Raw genomic sequence first — 15,982 nt, forward strand, 5'->3', positions numbered from 1 at the left:
CTTCCCTTCACTGGCATGAGGAAATGCATGCCATGTTTGATGATGGGTTGGACTATGATGAGGTTGTGGCCCTAAATATAACTAAAGATGATATAGTTAACCTTGTCGTGGACCCAAAACCTAGTAAAAAAGTAGAACGCACAAAGCCCAAATTATTAATTAAATGGTGCACAAATGAGGCTGTGTGTGCAAACTTTTGGGATCATTGGTGGATGGTTTTTGACATCCCTCCACACAAAAATTTAAAGGCACCATTCTATTTCATTAAAAAATTGTACACCAAATTTTGTGTTGCACCTCAAGGTGAACTATTGGAGCATGAGGCCCAACATGGGTGTAGGAGGAGGAGCTCCTCATAATAGACCCTTTTCCTAGTGGAAGAAAGTTGGCACTTTTTTCTCCCTACTGATGTCTCCTCCCCGCCTCTAGTACAACATCCTGATATCATTGTAGAGGCTAGCTCTCAGACTATTAGAGCCATCCATAGATTGAGTAGCCTATTGATATCTCAGGCTAGGTTGATGATGTTGGTGCAAGTTCATCATCGATGAGCTCATCACATGTTTATGTGCCCCATACTTGCATAATGTGCAAGAATATTTTTTTGGGTCCCATAGGTGATCTTTCTGAGTATCTATTTGTATTTGAGGAGGATACACCAGACACACATATAGAGGCTACACACCTTGAAGTGAGAGAGGAGGGGCATGTAGAGACATAGAATCCTTATGTGTCAGTACGTGTATACATTTTTTTTGCTACGACATATGTGATTTAAAGTTGATCTTTATAATAGAGTAATTTTAACCCATAGTGACTTATACATGTATGTGATCTTCATTCATGTTTAGTTGATGACTGAGGAGGAGCTTAGATAGGTTGATAATGTCACACTTTCAACTATTTCATTTGGCCTTGAGACATCTACTATACATTATGTTGTGTTCTCATTATTTTTCTATTTGATATTGGAGCATATATAGTTTCTAATCTTTCTTTTCTCTTGAGGGTATCACCTGTCAGTGGGGGGCAAAGTGCGAGGGGTGAGGCACAACCCATTAATAAGGGAAAGGTAATTAGGTGCTTTTAAAGTGATTAAATATCAATGCATTCTTGTAAAATTTTTCTGGTAATGAAATTTAATTATATTCTTTATTGTACAGGGCATGGAAACTAGTGATGAGTCTAGGTAGATTCGGCATTGCAGACCCTTTGGCATTTCCATTCACAGTGAGAGCCCCATCGTATGTATAAGTATCATCTATTTGTTAGTTTATTTATTTTCATAAATAAATTCAAAACTGATTTTCATGATATTAACAACTAGTATTTTGTATCTCATACGGAACACCTAGTGTACAAGAGGCTGGACACCAGAGTTTTGTATCTTTGTTGACGAAGCCATTATATCCAGAGGAGTTGACAGAGGTAAGTTGTAGTTTGAATTCTTGATTATATGTTATAAATTTAGTGTACTATGACTTATAATATTATAGTTTAAGTTGTTGATTCATTTGACAAACACATTTGAACATATACAAGCCACAATCAACGAGGTTCAAGCATTGCCAAGGACATATGAGAGAAAAACTAACCGACGCAAGAGGTTGACGAGAGAGGTATTTATGATGAAAATTTAATACTATAAATCTTCATTAAAAAAGGATCATTATATGCATTTGAGTAATTCACTATTAGATACATAGAATCATAAAAATTTTCTAGTCTAACTTTGGGTTTTCTTTTTTTGTTTATGTAGGAGGCATCTGATCCACCTAATGTAGCAAAGGGGCTACATTTTGATCATCCACCAGTATCATAGGATAGTATAGTTGTCATAGGATGCGTCATGAGACATTTTGAGATGGTATATGCCACATTATATATAGAAATATTGATATTATACACATTCTGATGGCATGATCAACCACATTTTGTAAATGGATCTATGTATTTTGATATATATTTGTGTAATTTGTCTATGGATACATGTATTTTTAATATATTTTTGTCATTTATGTACACAATGATATACATATTAATTTAGTATAGTATTGTTCAATTTATTGTGGATCATGTGTATTGTTCATGCTTATGGAATATCATTCATTTTAATCATGTTTGTTATATTTGATTCAAATGCAATAATTTGTGAATAACATTTTAACAACCTTTTTAATCAAATTTTGATAAATTTTTTAATTTGAAATGATATCATATATGTTTCATTTGAAATGATCTCTGCAATCTCTTAAGATGTCACTATGGTTCACCCACCCAAACGGACTTAGAGCACCTTGGATACTCTTCGGTACGGGGTGGTCGCAAATGATGGAGGCTCTCCGCAGCTAGAAGAAGAGTGTCACTAGGGTTCACCCACCCATCTAAAGCTAATGAAACTGAAAATTCAATGCCAAGATCAATGGTTTCAAAGTTACGCGATGATGCACCTATGAACTGAGGCACACTGCAAGTTTTGGCATCGAGCGAGATCGTTGTGCTGAATCCAAACAAAATGTGATCTCCTGAAAATGAGATAGGTTATTGTAAGTCTTGACATGATGGTCTTGTAGAATTCAACATTTCATTGATAAGGTCCACAAACTCTAAGTTATGACCCTTGGAAGATTGACCTCAAAATGCACTTAGAGCACCTTGGAGACTCTTCGGTACGGGGTGGCCGTAAACAATGGAGGCTCTCCATGGCTAGAAGAAGAGTATCACTAGGGTTTTCCCACCCATCCAGAGCTAATGACATTGATAATTTGATGCCAAGATCAACGGTTTCAAAGTTACGTAGTGATGCACCTATGAACTAAGGCATACTGCAAGTTTTGGCATCGAGCGAGATTACTGTGTCGAATCCAAATGGAATGTGATCTCTGGAAAATGAGATAGTTTATTGTAGGCCTCAACATTACTATCTTGTAGCATTTGATGTTTCATCGATAGCCCCCATGAGCTCCAAGTTATGACCCTTGAAATATCGACCTCAAAACACACTTAGAGCACTTTGGAGACTCTTCGGTACAGGGTGGCCACAAATGATGGAAGCTCTCCATAGCCAAAAAAGAGTGTCAATAGGGTCCACCCACCCATCTAGAGCTAATGACATTGATGATTCGATGCCAAGATCAATCCTTTCAAAGTTACACTATGATGTACCTATGAACAAAGGCACACTGCAAGTTTTGGCATTGAGCGAGATTGCTGTGCCGAATCCAAATGGAATGTGATCTCTTAAAAATGAGATAGGTTATTATAGGCCTCAACATGATTTTCTTATAACATTTTATGTTTCATCGGTAGCCCCTACGAGCTTCGAGTTACGACCCTCAGAAAATCAACCTTGAAACATACTTAGAGCATCTTGGACACTCTTTGGTACAGGGTGGCCGTGAATGATGGAAGCTCTTCATGGCTAGAAGAAGAGTGTTACTAGGGTTCACCCTCCCATTCAAAGCTAATGATGCTGATGATTTGATTAGAAGATAAGCAGTTTCAAAGTTACGTAGTGTTGCACCTATGAATTGAGGCACACTACAAGTTTTGGCATCAAGTGAGATCGTTGTGACGAATTAAAAAAAATATGATCTCTCAAAAATGATACTAGTTATTGTAGGATTTGGCATGACCATCCTGTAGCATTTAACATTTCATCGATAGTCCCCATGAGCTCCAAGTTATGACCCTAAGAAGATCGACCTTGAAACACACTTAAAGCACCTTGGAGACTCTTCGGTATGGGGTGATTGCAAACAATGGAGGCTCTTAGAGGATGAAACAAGGGTGTCACTAGGGTTCACCCACCTATCTAGAGCTAATAAAATTGATGTTTTGATGCCAATATTAGTAGTTTTAGAGTTACGCAGTGATGCATCTATAAATTGAGGCACACTGCAAGTTTTGGCATCGAGAAAGATCATTGTGCCAAATCCAAACAGAATGTGATCTCTTGAAAATGAGATAGGTTATTGTAGATCTCAACATGACCATCTTATAACATTTTATGTTTCATCGATATCCCCCACAAGCTTTGAGTTACGACCCTCAAAAAATTAACCTCAAAATACTCTTAGAGCACCTTGGAGACTCTTTGTTACAGGGTGGTTGCGAATGATGGAGGCTCTCAAGAGCTAGGAAAAGGGTGTCACTAAGGTTGGATTTGGAGCTAATGGTGCTGATGATTTGATGCCAATATTAATAGTTTCAAAGTTACGTAGCGATGCACATTGAACTGAGGCACACTACAAGTTTTGGCATCGAGCAAGATCACTATGCCAAATCCAAATGGAATATGATCTCTCAAAAATGAGATAGGTTATTGTAGGCCTTGGCATGAACATCCTATAGCATTCAATATTTCATTGATAGCCCCCACAAGCTCTAAGTTATGACCCTTGGAAGATCAACCTCGAAACTCACTTAAAGTGCCTTGGAGACTCTTTAGTACGGGGTAGCCGTGAACAATGGAGGCTCTTAGTAGTCAGAACAAGGGTGTCACTAGGGTTCAACTATCCATATAGAGCCAATGGCACTAAAAATTCAATGCCAAGATCAGTAGTTTCAAAGTTATGCAATGATGCACCTATGAACTGAGGCATACTACAAGTTTTGGCATCGAGCGAGATCATTGTGCCAAATCCAAATAGAATGTGATCTCTCAAAATTAAGATAGGTTATTGTATGCATCAACATGAACATCTTGTATCATTTGAAATTTCATTGATAGCCCCCACGAGCTCTGAGTTATGACCCTCAAAAGATTAACCTCGAAACACACTTAGAGCACATTGAAGACTCTTTAGTACAGGGTGGTTGTGAATGATGGAAGCTCTCTGTAGCTAGAAAAAGGATATCAATAGGGTTCACCTGTCCATCTAGAGCTAATGACACTGATGATTTGATGCCAAGATCAACAGTTTCAAAGTTACGCAGTGATGCACCTACGAACTAAGGCACATTGCGAGTTTTGGCATCAAGCGAGATCGTTGTACCAAATCTAAACAAAATGTGATCTCTCAAAAATGAGATAGTTTATTGTAGGCCCTAGCATGACCATCTTGTAGCATTTGACATTTCATCAATAGCCACCACAACCTCCGAGTTACGACCCTCAAAAGATCAACCTCGAAATGCACTTAGAGTACCTTGGAGACTCTTTGGTATGGGGTGGCCACAAACAATGGAGGCTCTTTGGGGCCAGAAGAAGAGTGTTACTAGGGTTCACCCACCCATATTGAGCTAATGATGCTGATAATTTGATGCCAAGATCAGTGGTTTCAAAGTTATGTTGTGATGCACCTATGAACTGAGGCACATTGCAAGTTTTGGCATCGAGCAAGATCATTGTGCTGAATCCAAACAAAATGTGATCTCTCAAAAAAGAGACAGGTTATTGTTGGCCTCAATAAGACTGTCTTGTAGCATTTGATGTTTCATTGATAGCCCCCACGAGCTCTAATTTACTACCCTTGGAAGATCGACCTCAAAACACACTTAGAGCACCTTGAAGACTCTTTGGTACAGGGTGGCTACGAATGATGGAGGCTCTCTGCGGCTAGAAAAAGGGTGTCACTAGGATTAGTATTAAGTAAAAACATTATTTTTTACCTCTCTCAAGTTTTTGGTAGTGGGCACAATGCAAGTTTTGTGTTAGTATGTATTAAAATCATCATTTTTAAAGTCACTCCACATAAATTGCATTAAGTAAAAGCATCTTTGTTTCTTACATTAAATCAACAAGTTTACATTTTCAATATCTCAAGTTTTTCATCATTATTACATCAATACACAACTATCAAGAATCATAGTGGGTGAACCCACAATAGTGGGTACCACTTTTAGGGGACGAAGGAAATCGCAAAATGATGAAAAATTTCCATATTGAATTTCATGTATGTTCGTGCGAATGTACTAACTATGTTCATGTGAACATAAAATAATTATATGTTCACACAAACATATTGAGTTTAAATAAGGTATGTTCGTGTGAACATTCCTTATTAATATGTTTGCTCAAACATATTTTAATGACGATTTTGAGATTGAAATCTCGTTTTTCCATTTGAGATAAAAATAAAAAGTTTTCTCTTGCCTTAAAAAGATCACTTTTTTGTATGTTCTTGCGAACACAAATTATTTTACATGTTTGTGCGAACATGTTAACTTAAATTTCTGACTACCAGATTACTTTTGCTCATAAGTTTGTGCGAACATGTCTAATATGTTTGCGTGAACATAGTGTTCACGCGAACAAGTCAATTTACAAATTTTTGGTGCTATTTTTAGAAAAAAATGAAATTGGCTCTTTTGACCCCCAAAATTGAGATTGAATGATCTCCTACTGTAAAATAAAAAATGCGAATTTGTGTTGCTTAGAGCAAGCTGTCCAGTGACTATAATTGTAATACATATTATATTCATTAAGACTTCTAAATATGAGTTTAACTCATTATAGGTTCATTAACGGTTGAACATCAACTAACTTCGACACTTCATGAAAATTTGTAAATTAGGTCAATTTTTTTTTTGAAAATATCTAGGAAAGAGGTTGTTGAGATAGCTTTCTATTAAAAAAATGATTTATGATAAATTGAGTTAAAGTTATATGTGTCAAAACAAACATATGTTTGAATTAAGATTGATGTCACTTCAAAACTTCATAAACTATACAATATTCAACCAAATTAAATCAAACCAAATGCATCCTCTAGATATTGATGTTACAAATCCAACATCGAAAAAATTACCTCATTATCATTTGTAGAAAAAAAGTATACGTGTCAAATGAACTGTCATTCTTTAAAAATATTGATTTTTCATATGTACCACTTTTCGGAGGAGAAGAAAAATTTAATTTAAATATATTTTTAAAAAAATTAAAAAATATGGTTACAAAGTAGGAGCATAGTATTAAAAATCACTAGTTTATGTCATCTTGAATTATTCATAGTTTAGACTTAGTCACTCGAATGTGAGGTTTTTAAAAAAAATATTGATTTCAATGTCAAAATTGGTCAAAAGGTGGAACCCATTATTGTGGGATCACCCTACTAGTGTCAAAAATAGTAGTGTCAAAAATTATAGCATCAAAAATAGAATAGATTTTTCTTCATTCTGCTCCTTATTTAGTTTTTTTATCTTCATGCATGACTACTCTTCATGATGTACCTACATTCCAATATCATAAAAATTATTAGTAACTTATTGTATTAAACAAGATAACCATCGGTTCACCGAATCATTATTAACAAAAGAACATAACAAGTAATAGACCTAGTCGAGTGTTCCTATAGGGTCCTCTCTCTATTTTAGGGTCTCCAATAGGGCTTCATGATCAACATTAGTAATAGTAAAAAGTTCTTTTACTTTTGGTCTTCCTTGACGCTTCAACAACTTCACATTTGTTGCTATAATAAGATGTGAATTTATGAGAATTTTTTTGTGCTTTTGATAGTCTTCAAATGTAGAAATTCCATTCCTTCTAAGCATGTATGTCCATAGCCATGTTCCAACAACAACAACTAAACTGGTAGGATATGTGAATCCATCATCATCTGTGATTAGTTGTGCAATCTTTTATTTAACTCTTACACAACGTGCTAACCAATAATATAATTTCTCATCATTCCCCTATGGTGCAACCAATGCAAAGACATGCGCTGGCTGAAGAAGATATGATAGATGGTTATGCTCAAGTGAATTTTCCATGTTATCATTTCTGAAAGAGGGTATGATAGACAATGGAGTAAGATAATGTGAAGCCCATGTGTCCACCCACTCACTTGACTCACAATGATCCCAATCACATTGAAAATAATTAGGACAAAAGCAAGCTAACTGTCGTGTTTAAATGGTCCATGTACTAGAATCAAAGCCCCAGAATGAATGCATTTTTTATGAGTCTCTAACTGTAGCACAATCTGATCTATCACCTATGGACCCTTCCTCAACCAACCAAGAGTGTATTACTAAATCAAGAGTCCCCCCTTGTGATAATGCTAAACTACACCAATCAACAATGCTATAAGCATCAAGAAGCTCTGTTCCTGAAATCTTCTATTGCTCCTTAACTAGAGCTCTCTTCACACATGCCCCTAATCCATCATGTTCCCCCTTCCCATGGATAGACTCAAAACAACTCCAAATATAAGGCACCTCCCTCTCTACGTGCATCCAACACAACCAATAAATCATATGAACATTCTTGAATTGACCTATGCAATTATGTAACCAAATGATATGTCTATCCATAGCAATGTCATGCTCCTATAAGAAATCAAAATAATTCTCAAAAAAATGTTGCACAAACTTGTGAGAGTGAGATTTATAATCACTCATGTAAAAATGGTACTCTCTAATAATATTTTGATTATCTTCCACACTATCAGGGGCATGTCTATATGTTATGTTGGAAAAAATAGCAATCTAAATGGAGTTGTAATATTGAGATTGTGTCTCATTTTGAGGTTGCAATGTGTAGTTCTTTGCAAAGTCAACAACTAATATAATAATGTCAATGGGAAAAGTCTCCTTACACATTCTAAATTGTTGACTGAACCACTGAGACTTGTGACTATGCCTTGCATACTTGTAGAAAATATTTGTCTTGAAATATGAAATAAAACTAGCCACACTGATTTCTTTTGCAACCAATTCACATCTAGAGCCCTCACCCCCACTCTTCAATGTGTATTTCACCATTTCATATACCATTTTTTTTACTATTGTCCTCCCAAAATCTTGTTTGCACCCCTCATTGAAACATGTGTCAAACTTGGATAAGCCACCACATTCTAAACACTTCTCATTTAAGAAATTATTTATATAAAAGAAATAACCATCAACTCTATGACATAAAAATTGATCTAGCAAGTCTCTTGATGATTTTGGAAGCCCACTAGCACCACGATTTTCCAATATTTCTTTACTATACAAAGTAGAATGGATGAAGCGTAGTAGTTCATGGTGCATAGAAAACTCGACATGATATTTGCAACAACATATATTTCAAATTTTAAGTGGCACACAATAAAATAACTTCAAAGATTCAAAAGCCCTTTGTGATATATGCAATCTTGGATGTCTCTCTCTAAATTCTTTGAACAACATAGTTTGACTTACCTCCAAATAATATTTAGGATGTGACATGCGGTCTTTTATGCCAATTCTCAACTTCAACACATCTCTAGCATTGGGTGATACCCTTGAGCTAGAGTGCCAAAACTATGTAATTTCTTCCTTCACATCATCAGATAGCTTCTTATCAAAATATGGAAGTCTCCCACCAAAAGCCCATGTTTCATTCTGAAGAGGATCATCAATTCTCTCTCATCTACTAAGTGCTCTTCTCAAAGTAGTATGATTTAGGTTCAAGTCAATACAAGTTTGTCTCATATATCTACCCTTTCTCAAATGATGACTTACCAAAGAGGTTGTAATAACCCTTTGAGAAGTTCTCTTATCCTTTTCCCTACTATTTTTCTCAATGCTATTAAGAGCACTGAAAAGATTATTTACAATAATGGCATTTCTTTTCATTTTTTTATTGACACGAATGTTCAATTTGGAAAGCATAGGTCTCATCTTTTGTATCTTTAATAAGTGCATAAAAAGTTGACATTGCTCCACTACTATCTTATTGTCGAAAAACATCTTATATAGTCTTGAATCCCATAACCAAATGGTTCTTTGTGATTTTTTTCCTTCCAAATTGGTAGTAATCATTTCATCAATTTCAATTATCCATTTTGGTGTTCTAGGACCTTCATGTCGATCATAATTAGGAGATATGTAATGTTCTTGTGCATTTTCATTTTCAACATAGTCAATCATGCAATTTACATTATGAACTCATAAATTTTCATTCTCTAAATTTTCAATCCTGACATTTGTAGACACCTAAAATTGTCCAAAACCATTTCTTGACCAATTAGATAAATATTTATTATTTATTTAAATTACCTTATCATTTAATTAAACAAATTTATATTTATTTAATTATATTCCCCTTTCTTTGATTTAAATAAACTAAGGTTTATTTAAATCTTAACCTATTCCCCTTGCATCTAACCCCTTTCACTTTAATTAAGTATGTCATTTACTTAATTAATTCCCTCCTAACCCCCTAGGAATTAAATATTGCATTTAATCCTATTTGAGCACATGGCTCCTACCTTTAACCCTCACCTAACCTCACTTCCCTAACCTAACCCATCCTTCTAACCTAGGTCAGTCCACTTTCCCATTAATTAATCCTAGTTTCCCTTCTAATCACATCCTTAATCATTTGCACAATCCTAATCAAAAGATTAGCAAACCCTAGTCGCATGTGACATGTGATTCTTACATCTCTTACAACCTTGTCCCCCTTCACATGTGAACCAAGGTGTCTCACACATGTGTGAGAAACCTTGAGCCTCCAACCCTCTTACACCTATCATTGACATGTCACATCAAAGGTTGCTCACACATGTGTGAGCATCTTTCTCCTTTTGAATGGTCAAAACCCTAATCCACATGGAGTCTACTTGGCCTCCACCTCATTGATCCTGAGAGATCCTAGCCATCCATTTTGCATTCAATCTTAGCCGTCCATTGCATCCATTTTCCTATAAAAGGAGAGCCCTCTCCTCATTTTAGGAAGCACTATCTACCTTATTGTTATGCTGCTGGACTTGTGAGCAACCACATTCCATGAGCAATGAAATCATCTACACTTGAAGGTTTCGTGAGGTTTGCATGGTGCTATTTTGTTGTTCATTTACATGTCTTCTTTCATATTTTGAGATTTTGCATGATAATGTAGGAATGTGCATTAGTTGCTTAGTGTTATTTCCTTAATTACATTTTTATGCAACACATTTTGGCACGCCCGGTGGGACCCACTTCACAGGTTCAAACTAACGATCTAATGTGTTTTTGAGTGGTTTGTGAGTTTTCAAGCTTGTAGGTCAAAAGCATGCATTTGGAGATCAAGTTTCATGAGGAGCCTCTAATCAAGTCAAGGAGCCCATCATTGCATTTGGAGGACCTAAGGGAAGTTTTTTGACATAAAACACTTTATATCTTGCTTATTGCTTTGTTTTCAAGTTTTAGGATACATATACATTGAATATCCTCTTTGTTATTAAGAAAATTTAAAGAAAAAAAATACTCCCCTTTTTGTTAATACATAAATTGTTTAGAAAAGAAAAAAGAAAAAAAGTGGGGGTCATTTTATTTTAATGCATTTGTGCGTTTTTTATTTTCAAAAATCATTTAAAGTCATTTGTATTTAAAAAAAAATTTTTTAAAAAAAAAATAATAATTATATATATATATATATATGGGGTTAGTTATAATTTAAATTTTCATTTATATATGTAAAAAGTTTTTTTTTTAAAAAGTTTCTTTTTAATATAAATCAAAAATAATAAAAAAATTAAAAAAAGAGAGCACATTTGTTTAGCTTTGTTTTTAGTTTGGCCGTAATCGGTCGCGGCACCACCCGCAGGTGGCGCCCGCGAGTGGCGCAACCACCGCCGCGGCCCCCACTCCCCTTCCCCTCCCAGTGGCCTGCGTTGTAGACCCCTCTGCGTCGCCACTCGAGCGGCCGCTCCCCTTGCCTCGCCGCCTGCTCCCCACTCTCCAACGCCGCCTCGTAGCCCGCGGCTACGCTGCAACCCCTGTCGTCGCTCGTCCAACCCTCTGTATCCACCCCGCGAGCGACGCGTCCCCCTTGCAGTACCCCGCCACGGCTAAGCCGCCACCCTTGCATTCTCGCCACTTCTCTGCCGCATCTTCCCTACCTCCCGCGCCGCCTCCTCCGCCGCAGCTTACCTCCTACCCCCTCCTCTTCCAACAACCACCTTCGCTTCTCCCGTGGAAACCCAGCTGCTTTTCCCGCCTCCCTCCGTCGAAACGCCTCCGCCTGCGGCTTCCAACCCCAGCGCTGCTTCATCTCCTCTGCCCTCTGCCGCCACCACTCGCCCTATGTGGCTCCTCCACTGACAACCTCACTGTCACCGGCGAAACCCTTCCGGCCTCCGCCGCCCCTCCTCCTGCGGCCACCACCATCCCTGCGCTTATACTTCCTCCGCCCGACCCAACAAACTCATTTTAACGAAAATCCCTTTGTTTTTACTTCTTCTTTGTTTAAATTGTTTTTTATTATTATTTAGATTAAGCATGTAATTAGTACTTTTCCTTTTAACTATTTAAAAAAAAAAAAAAAAAAAATTTATCTTTTTTTAATCAACTATGAGGATTTCATAACATCAGTAGTCCACATGCCTTTCTAAGCCATAAGGAGTAGTCTTCTATTTTTTGCTCATAACTTGAGCATACGAGCTTCGTTTTTGCAAAACGAAATATCACCGAAAAACTGATTCCAAGCCCGTCATGTTGATGTTGGTTTCATGAGATTTTGATGTTGTTTATATCTCTGTGTTTTCTGTCAAAGTCTAAACTTTGTGTTACCACTTTCCTTGCAAGGGTTTTGATGCACTAACTTGTGGTTTTGCAGGGATATTTTCTCACTAACCATATTGCTTGCAGGATTTTGCCTTAATTTTATTTTGGAAATTAGCTTGTATGCTTAAACATTCATCTTTGAATGCATGGTTAAAAGCTAAAACAATCAAATTCAATCTCGAATGCCTTAAGGGAATGGACATGTATGCTTTGGTTAGCAAACATTTCGAATTGGTGCTTAAAACGAACTCACACAATCTTGAATGCCTTAAGGGAAATTGATTTCATTTTCAACATTTTGCTTATGCACATGCTCGATTTACTTTCTTGTTGATGAATCCACATTTGATTTACATTGGTGACATTTCAAATTGGAAAGAACATTGTATGTTATAAACACGTGTATCTTCAAGTAGATTACAAAGCCTAAAGCTTCATTGGAAAAGAACGTGTGTCTGTTAAACCCCAAGGCCACTTATGTATTCTCTCCCCTTGAGCCTTCGGGTGATCTTGGGTGTACAAGAAATAAGTGGTCTTGTTTTTCTTTTTTAGGAGGCCTGCTTGGGAATTTCATCACCCCTTGGGACGACCTCAACTCTAGCGTTCTGGCGGAGTATAAAAATCGAGAGGTGAATCAAAAGACACCTCTCTTGGAAGCAAAATATTGTCACTCTTGGCTAAGCCCCAAAGAACTTTATGCCTTTGGGAAGTGAAGGAGGAGATTTGGGTTACCGTCTCCCCTCGGCTGTGTGGCAGTACTTTCTTTCATCTACAAATTTGGGCCTCACGTACCTTGCGTATATCAAGGATGCCCTCTAGTTCATCCTTGTACATCCTAGTCAAAACCTTATAGGTTTGTTGGTGTGTTTGATGTTCTTGCATGTTTGAAACACACTTGCCTTGTACATATTTCATTGTATATATTTTGCATCATAAAACATAAAATCCAAAAAAAAATCATAAAACTTCAAAAATCCAAAAAAAAAAAAAAAAAAAAAAACAATTTCGAAAACAACAAAAACAAGTCTTGGTTTAGGTCCTCTTAGTCAAGTTGTCCACATCACTTCCACGTCACATCTTCTTTCCATCCAAGTCATCACCCTCATCCATCTCTCGTCTTCTTCATTCAAACCATTTCTTGACTTCTTCATCATCTCCATTTGTCCACATCATTTCTTCGTCATTCAATCTACTTCCTAACCTTCATCCTAGTCATGATTCATCATCATCCAGCTTCAATTTTCTCCGCCAATCTCATTATGCATTCATAATTCAATCCTCCACATCATCATTCTTCTAATCCAATCCCTTGTCAAATTCATTCATTTCTAATAAATTCTTAATTCACTCCATTTGCATATTCCTCCACAATCAATCTTCCTAATTTCATTCACATCTTCTTCTAATTCAATCTTTCACCAATCTTCTACTTTGGTCATAGGAGCGTTGCCATGAACATTGGACTTTAATTCAAATTTCACATGCACTTGTTTGCAATATCATAGGGTTTTTATCAAATCAAAATCAAACCCTTATCAAATCAAATCAAATCAAATTCAATCATATCAATATCAAATCCAATTCGAATCAATGCAAAGTCCAATAAGCTCCTAGTCCTAGGTTCATATTTCCTTCCATCATCAAATCTTTCATCACTCTTCCTCTAGCATCTATGGATTTGAATTTGCTTAATCAAATGGTTGAAAATCTTCAAAGACAATATGGAGTTATACCTCCCATTCAACCTACATATCAAATCCATCCCCAACACTTCATATCCAAATCTAGTCCATCTCATGTTCATTATTCCTCTACCTTTGACAAGGGAAATCCACCTCCTTACCCTTCCACTACATACAATTCCATTCATAGCCCACACAATTTTGCAAACACAAATGACCTTGCTAAGGAAATGGAACAACTAAAGAATTATCTTTTAGCAAGTCAACAGAAAGAGGCCACCTTTCATGCCATATGTCCTCTTCCCCCATGTTTCGAAGATCATAGTCCTCATGTCCCATCCAACCCCAACCCTCCATGCAATCCCCTCCCCATAGTTAAACCTTCACACAATCATAATCCTCAAAAATCCACATCCTCCCCACCTCGTAAGGGGTTTTTCTCATCATTATTGGCTAAGTGTAAAGACCAAGATAAAGCAATCCAATCACCCAAAGTGATACCCCCGATTCCATCTCAAGAACTTCCTCCAAAGCATGATATTATAGATGCCTCTTCTCCTCTAGATCCGAGCATGTCTCCATCCCATCCTTCCCTTATCCCTCAAGATCCATTTATCCCCCCTAGTCCATCTCATGATTCCATTCCTAACCAAGATCAAGACATTCCATGTACCACGCACATTACCAATTCCACTCCATCTCAAGAGTTAGCCTCCATAGCTCCTCCGCTTCATGAAGATTCTCCTTCCACTCCATCCACTCATATTCCTCCATGTCAAGATCAACTCAATCCATATGATGGTTTCATTCCCTCCCCTCCATTATGTGATCCTATTCATCTCACGATCCACTCATTCTGCTTCATGATCCCCTTCTAAGTCAAGATAAAAGCACCCCTTCATTTCCCTTTCATGATCCCACCCCATCTAAAGATACCATTAGCCCTCATAATCCTCCACATGATCCTATCACACATATCCCATCCACTCAGGAACCCCATACACCTAGACTCACATCTTGTGTTGAAAATGTTAAGTATCCCATTACAGAAATAATGGATCAAGATGTTGGTATACCTTCCACTCCTTCCAATCCCACAATTCCTCCATCCAAACCTAAAGCTTCCCATCATTCATCTTCCAAGTCCATTCTAGGTCCTTATCTTCCATCCATTCTAGGTCCCTATGTTCCCTTGCCAAACCCTTCATCCCTTCCATCCATTTTGGGTCCCTACATACATCCATCTACTATATCCATGTTTTCCACTTCATCCGCTCATGCTCCTAAAGATCAACAAAGGCACCCATCCTTGACTTCCTTCCAATGTTCACCATCTGTATGCTCTCCATCTCATTTACATTCATGCACCCATATCATAGCCAATGGAAGCAATTTTGATGCCAAAGAAAAAACAAATAAAACCAAAAATCCACAAAAGCATAAGGATCAACATGTCCCCTCTAAACGACATGTTCAAGAAAAGAAAAATCTGATCCAAAGCAAAATCAAAAAGCCACAAAGGCTCAAAATCAAAAATACAAAAATTTTGTGGATACCAAAGCTACTTAATGTAGAAATGAATCTCAAAGAAAGATTCAAAATGACATCCAATTTGGCTAATCCAAAGGCTTCCACATCCATTTTGGGTCCTTATATACCTAAATCCACCTTTCCAAATCCATCATCTCCTTCATCTATTTTGGGTCCCTATACCCCAAAATCCACTCCTACATATCCTCCAAAATTTCCTCCTTTCCATCACCCTTCAAGGTGTGTGCCAATGCTGATCTTTCCACCTCCTTCATCCACTCATTCACAAGTCTCCCAACCTAGCATCCATCAAC

Source organism: Cupressus sempervirens, chromosome 1 (genome assembly GCF_028749045.1).
Source record: "Cupressus sempervirens isolate cs-2001-9-10 chromosome 1, ASM2874904v1, whole genome shotgun sequence".
Lineage (NCBI taxonomy): Eukaryota > Viridiplantae > Streptophyta > Pinopsida > Cupressales > Cupressaceae > Cupressus > Cupressus sempervirens.